Source organism: Pseudophryne corroboree, chromosome 4 (assembly GCF_028390025.1).
Source record: "Pseudophryne corroboree isolate aPseCor3 chromosome 4, aPseCor3.hap2, whole genome shotgun sequence".
Lineage (NCBI taxonomy): Eukaryota > Metazoa > Chordata > Amphibia > Anura > Myobatrachidae > Pseudophryne > Pseudophryne corroboree.
The window spans coordinates 942,885,387-942,893,147 of NC_086447.1; positions in this window are offsets into that span (position 1 = coordinate 942,885,387).

Here is a 7,761-nt window from a genome sequence, read left to right on the forward strand (position 1 = left end):
ATATGGCAGCCACTGATGTTTTCATTATTATATGGGGGTCACTGATACTCTCTCTATTAAATGGCAATCACTGATAGTCTCTATATTATATGGCAGTCACTGATGTTTTCAGTATTATATGGCAGTCACTGATGCGCTCTATATTATATGGCAGTCACTGATGCTTTCATTTTTATATGGCGGTCACTGATACTCTCTGTATTATATGGCAGTCACTGATAGTCTCTGTATTATATTGCAGTCACAGATGCTTTCTGTATTATATGGCATCCACTGATGTTTTCAGTATTATTTGATAGTCACTGATGCTCTCTAGATTATATGGCAGTCACTGATGCTTTCAGTATTATATGGCGGTCACTGATACTCTCTGTATTATATGATAGTCACTGATGCTTTCAGTATTATATGGTGGTCACTGATACTCTCTATATTATATGGCAGTCACTGATGCTTTCAGTATTATATGGCGGTCACTGATACTCTCTGTATTATATGATAGTCACTGATGCTCTCTTTATTATTTGGCAGTCAATGATGCTCTCTGTATTATATGGTGATCATTGAGCTCTCTGTATTATATGGTAGTCAGTGATGCATTCTGATTATATGTTGATTACCTTGCTCCCTGTATTATATGCTGCACCCTGTAATATATGGCAGTCACTGTTATGCTCTCTGTATTGTATGACTGCCACTGGTATTGTAGTACAGGCAGTTGCCAAGATGACTTTTTGCTCTAGGTGAAAAACAGCATAGCTCCATCACTGCACTATACAATAGAAAGGGCTTTTTTTTCTGGTGCAATGGTTTTTGAGTTCTTTGTCAATGTACAAGAACTCGTGTATGTGAAGCTGGTGTTTAAGATGAATATATAATCATCAATATATCTGTGGCTGACATGTAGAAAATGTCAATAGTTAATATTTACAGTTATGTGCAATATAATGCTGTCTTTATTATATGGCAGTCACTGATGCTCCATTGAGGAATCCTTATCTTGATTGTGATTGAATGCGTTCAGCTCTCTCACTGGGCGGAATGTACTAAACGGTACTTTTGCTGCGAGTGCTGCCTTGATGGTTGATATATGCCACTGTTGTTGCGTTGTCGAATTGAACTTGCACAGGCCTGCCTTGGAGAATGCTGCGTGCCTGTGTCAATGCTTTGTAAACTGCCCACAGCTCCAGAACATTGATTGGTAACTGAGACTCTGCCAGGCTCCATCTGCCTTGAAACTAGTGTTGCTCAGTTACAGCTCCCCAAAAGCGAAGGCTGGCATCTGTAGTGAGAAGCACCCAGTTTGGGATCCAGAAGGGGTGACCCCGTCTAGGTGATTGCTGTGGAGCCACCAAGTTAATGGTAGGCTGTTTGATCTGATGAGGCTGGCCATTCCATTTGGCTAGAATCAACCTTTGTAAAAGGCGAGAGTGAAATTGGGCAAATTCTACCATGTAGAATGCAGATGCCATCAGGCCGAGGACTTGCATGGCCAAGTGAATTGACACCTGAGGATGGTGAAGGAACTGCTGTATGTTGTCCCTTATTTTCAATATTTTGTTCATTGGTAGAAACAGTCATTGATTTTGAGAGTCTAGCAAGCCTCCCAGATGTACTATCCTGTGGGATGGTATAAGTGAGGACTTTTTCCACTTGATAAGCCAACCGTGACTTTGTAGGAAGGCTATTGTTGTTTGTAATTTGCTTTGCAATACCTCCTGTGATCTGGCCAGAAGCATTATGTTGTCCAGATAAGGAAGTATCCTAAATCCCTGATGATGCAGGTGTGCTGCCATGACTGCCATGACTTTTGTAAGTATTCTGGGCACTGTAGCCAGACCAAATGGCAAAATCTTGTATGTCCAATGACACCATGAAATCCACTGGCTCCATTGCTAGAACTATAGAGCGTAGAGTTTCCATGCAAAACTTGGAAACTTTCACAAATCTGTTGAGAGATTTGAGATTGAGAATAGGTCTGTATGTCCCATTTGGCTTTGGTACAAGGAACAGGGACGAATACTAGCCCCTTCCTTTTTGAGCCTGAGGAACTGGTACTATTACTCCTGCTGTGAGACTTTTCTGTGTCTGATGGAAGGCTAAGGTGGAAATACTGCTGAGGGGGACATACTTTGAAAGAGATGGCATACCTGTGAGAGACTACCTCTTGCACCCAAGCATCTGAAGTGGTCTTGATCCAGACTTGTGCAAAGTGAAGAAGTTGGCTTCCCACCCTGAGGTCACTCGGGGGGATGCCCACTCCGTCAAGCTGTGGGTTTATCAGGTTTTGCTGGGGGTTGTCTTGCTGCTCATGGCTTTTTAGTCTTGGGCTTATTAAACTTTGAGGCATTTTATTGCCTAGGAAACACTGTTATGAGCTACGGCAGTGGCTCATTCCTGTTTGCATTTTGCTCATGTATTTTATGTTATATTTCTGTTTGCATGCCAGGATTTACCTTGTGCCTGGCTTCCAGCTATCCTGATTGGGGCGTGCTTCCTTTATTATTCATCTGGCCCTGCATCCAGAGTTGGTGATAGAAGAAGGGTTTTGTACCTGTATGTTCCTGGTTAGCTTCCTGCAAACCTGTTCCTGGTCCCTGTCAGCTCGTTGGAGATCCTGCCTGTGTTGTGCTGTGACCTGGAGACTTTGCCTGATCGATTCTTGACCAGATCTTGCCAGCCGGTGTTCAGGTTTTGTGGAGTACCCATGCTAACAGTTCTTTGTTTATATTTTTATCTTTAACATCCCTGAGCATTGTTGCTCTCACTGTTTATTTGTTTATAACATCTCAAACCATTGTTGGTGTCATCATACCTCCCAACATGACCCTCTCCAGGAGGGACAGAATGCTCTGTTCCTGGACTTTTCACCTAATGTATGATTGTCATCACCTGTGCTGAACAGGTTAATGGATAAGAAAGGTGTTCCACCACAGGTGAGAGCAATCATACATTAGGAGAAAAAGTCCAGAAACAGAGTATTCTGTCCCTCCTGGAGAGGGTCATGTTGGGAGGTATGGTGTCATTGCCACTCGTGCATTGGTGTTGCAGGGTTAGTTAGGTTTCCCCTTACTCACTTGCAGTCTCGGGTGGTGCCTTGTCACTTACTAAGACCGGGGGGCATCGGAGTTTGGGTGGACCTAATTCGCCCATTCAAGCGCGGCTGCCGTGGGCACAAGAACTTTAGCACCGCAGGCACCATCCGACCACTAAGAGGGGTCAGGGGTAGAGCACGAGTTGCTGCCAACCTCAAACCTAGCTGCAGCTTTACCGGTGAGTACTGGAACTTCCCAGTAGTTGCATACTCCCCTGAGTTCCAGGTACTCAATTCCTAACAGTATCACCAGCCATACAACAAAAAACAAAACTAAATGGAGTAGTTTTCTTTTTTTTTTGAAGATCCAGGCCAGAATCCAGTCCAGGATCCAGTCCAGTCCAGAATTCAGTCCAGTCCAGATTCCAGTCCAGAATTTAGTCCAGAATTTAGTAGTTATGAGCGGGTTCGGTTCCTCGGAATCCGAACCCCCCCGAACTTCAGCCTTTTTACATGGGTCCGAGGCAGACTCGGATCTTCCCGCCTTGCTCGGTTAACCCGAGCGCGCCCGAACGTCATCATCCCTCTGTCGGATTCTCGCGAGGCTCGGATTCTATCGCGAGACTCGGATTCTATATAAGGAGCCGCGCGTCGCCGCCATTTTCACACGTGCATTGAGATTGATAGGGAGAGGACGTGGCTGGCGTCCTCTCCGTTTAGAGTAGACTAGAGAGTAGTAGAGACACTTGATTTACTAATTTTGGGGAGCATATTAGGAGTACTACTTGCTGATAGTGTGACCAGTGACCACCAGTTTAATTAATCCGTTCTCTGCCTGAAAAAAAACGATACACAGTGTGACACAGTCACATACCATATCTGTGCTCAGCCTCAGTGTGCTGCATCATCTATGTAATACTGTATATCTGACTGTGCTGAGTGCTCACTGCTCACACAGCTTAATTGTGGGGGAGACTGGGGAGCAGTTATAGCAGGAGTACATATTTTAACAGTGCACACTTTTGCTGCCAGAGTGCCACTGCCAGTGCCAGTGTGACTGACCAGTGACCACTGACCACCAGTATATTGTGATTGTCTGCTGACCACCAGTATATTGTGATTGTCTGCCTGAAAAAGTTAAACACTCGTCGTGTGGTGTTTTTATTCTATAAACGCATTCTGCTGACAGTGTCCAGCAGGTCCGTCATTATATAATATATACCTGTCCGGCTGCAGTAGTGATATATATATATTTTTTATATCATTATCATCCAGTCTATATTAGCACTGCAGCAGACGCAGTACGGTAGTCCACGGCTGTAGCTACCTCTGTGTCGGCAGTCGCTCGTCCATCCATAATTGTATACCACCTACCCGTGGTGTTTTTTTTTTTCTTCTATCTTCTTGATACTAGTAGCTTACTTTAGGAGTCTGCAGTGCTGAGCTGACAGTGTCCAGCAGGTCCGTCATTATATAATATATACCTGTCCGGCTGCAGTAGTGATATAAATATATATTTTATATCTCATTATCATCCAGTCTATATTAGCAGCAGACGCAGTACGGTAGTCCACGGCTGTAGCTACCTCTGTGTCGGCAGTCGCTCGTCCATCCATAATTGTATACCACCTACCCGTGGTTTTTTTTTTTTCTATCTTCTTGATACTAGTAGCTTACTTTAGGAGTCTGCAGTGCTGAGCTGACAGTGTCCAGCAGGTACGTTATTATATTATATATACCTGTCCGGCTGCAGTAGTGATATATATATATATTTTATATCTCATTATCATCCAGTCTATATTAGCAGCAGACGCAGTACGGTAGTCCACGGCTGTAGCTACCTCTGTGTCGGCAGTCGCTCGTCCATCCATAATTGTATACCACCTACCTGTGGTGTTTTTTTTTTTTTTCTATCTTCTTGATACTACTAGTAGCTTACTTTAGGAGTCTGCAGTGCTGAGCTGACAGTGTCCAGCAGGTCCGTCATTATATAATATATACCTGTCCGGCTGCAGTAGTGATATATATATATTTTATATCTCATTATCATCCAGTCTATATTAGCAGCAGACGCAGTACGGTAGTCCACGGCTGTAGCTACCTCTGTGTCGGCAGTCGCTCGTCCATCCATAATTGTATACCACCTACCCGTGGTGTTTTTTTTTTCTTCTATCTTCTTGATACTAGTAGCTTACTTTAGGAGTCTGCAGTGCTGAGCTGACAGTGTCCAGCAGGTCCGTCATTATATAATATATACCTGTCCGGCTGCAGTAGTGATATATATATATATATTTTTTATATCATTATCATCCAGTCTATATTAGCAGCAGACGCAGTACGGTAGTCCACGGCTGTAGCTACCTCTGTGTCGGCAGTCGCTCGTCCATCCATAATTGTATACCACCTACCTGTGGTGTTTTTTTTTTTTTCTATCTTCTTGATACTAGTAGCTTACTTTAGGAGTCTGCAGTGCTGACAGTGTCCAGCAGGTCCGTCATTATATAATATATACCTGTCCGGCTGCAGTAGTGATATATATATATTTTATATCTCATTATCATCCAGTCTATATTAGCAGCAGACGCAGTACGGTAGTCCACGGCTGTAGCTACCTCTGTGTCGGCAGTCGCTCGTCCATCCATAATTGTATACCACCTACCCGTGGTGTTTTTTTTCTTTCTATCTTCTTGATACTAGTAGCTTACTTTAGGAGTCTGCAGTGCTGAGCTGACAGTGTCCAGCAGGTCCGTCATTATATAATATATACCTGTCCGGCTGCAGTAGTGATATATATATATATATATATATTTTATATCATTATCATCCAGTCTATATTAGCAGCAGACGCAGTACGGTAGTCCACGGCTGTAGCTACCTCTGTGTCGGCAGTCGCTCGTCCATCCATAAGTATACTAGTATCCATCCATCTCCATTGTTTACCTGAGGTGCCTTTTAGTTGTGCCTATTAAAATATGGAGAACAAAAATGTTGAGGTTCCAAAAATAGGGAAAGATCAAGATCGACTTCCACCTCGTGCTGAAGCTGCTGCCACTAGTCATGGCCAAGACGATGAAATGCCAGCAACGTCGTCTGCCAAGGCCGATGCCCAATGTCATAGTACAGAGCATGTAAAATCCAAAACACCAAATATCAGTAAAAAAAGGACTCCAAAATCTAAAATAATATTGTCAGAGGAGAAGCGTAAACTTGCCAATATGCCATTTACCACACGGAGTGGCAAGGAACGGCTGAGGCCCTGGCCTATGTTCATGGCTAGTGGTTCAGCTTCACATGAGGATGGAAGCACTCAGCCTCTCGCTAGAAAAATGAAAAGACTCAAGCTGGCAAAAGCACAGCAAAGAACTGTGCGTTCTTCGAAATCACAAATCCACAAGGAGAGTCCAATTGTGTCGTTTGCGATGCCTGACCTTCCCAACACTGGACGTGAAGAGCATGCGCCTTCCACCATTTGCACGCCCCCTGCAAGTGCTGGAAGGAGCACCCGCAGTCCAGTTCCTGATAGTCAGATTGAAGATGTCAGTGTTGAAGTACACCAGGATGAGGAGGATATGGGTGTTGCTGGCGCTGGGGAGGAAATTGACCAGGAGGATTCTGATGGTGAGGTGGTTTGTTTAAGTCAGGCACCCGGGGAGACACCTGTTGTCCGTGGGAGGAATAGGGCCATTGACATGCCTGGTGAAAATACCCAAAAAATCAGCTCTTCGGTGTGGAAGTATTTCAACAGAAATGCGGACAACATTTGTCAAGCCGTGTGTTGCCTTTGTCAAGCTGTAATAAGTAGGGGTAAGGACGTTAACCACCTCGGAACATCCTCCCTTATACGTCACCTGCAGCGCATTCATCATAAGTCAGTGACAAGTTCAAAAACTTTGGGCGACAGCGGAAGCAGTCCACTGACCAGTAAATCCCTTCCTCTTGTAACCAAGCTCACGCAAACCACCCCACCTGGGTGCTGCTGGGAGTCGATGGTCATCCCAGAGGGGAAGTCGTACTCGTAAGACCACTTTTACTACTTCCACCAAGCAATTGACTGTCCAACAGTCCTTTGCGAGGAAGATGAAATATCACAGCAGTCATCCTGCTGCAAAGCGGATAACTGAGGCCTTGGCATCCTGGGCGGTGAGAAACGTGGTTCCGGTATCCATCATTACTGCAGAGCCAACTAGAGACTTGTTGGAGGTACTGTGTCCCCGGTACCAAATACCATCTAGGTTCCATTTCTCTAGGCAGGCGATACCGAAAATGTACACAGACCTCAGAAAAAGACTCACCAGTGTCCTAAAAAATGCAGTTGTACCCAATGTCCACTTAACCACGGACATGTGGACAAGTGGAGCAGGGCAGGCTCAGGACTATATGACTGTGACAGCCCACTGGGTAGATGTATGGACTCCCGCCGCAAGAACAGCAGCGGCGGCACCAGTAGCAGCATCTCGCAAACGCCAACTCTTTCCTAGGCAGGCTACGCTTTGTATCACCGCTTTCCAGAATACGCACACAGCTAAAAACCTCTTACGGCAACTGAGGAAGATCATCGCAGAATGGCTTACCCCAATTGGACTCTCCTGTGGATTTGTGGCATCGGACAACGCCAGCAATATTGTGTGTGCATTAAATCTGGGCAAATTCCAGTACGTCCCATGTTTTGCACATACCTTGAATTTGGTGGTGCAGAATTATTTAAAAAACGACAGGGGCGTGCAAGA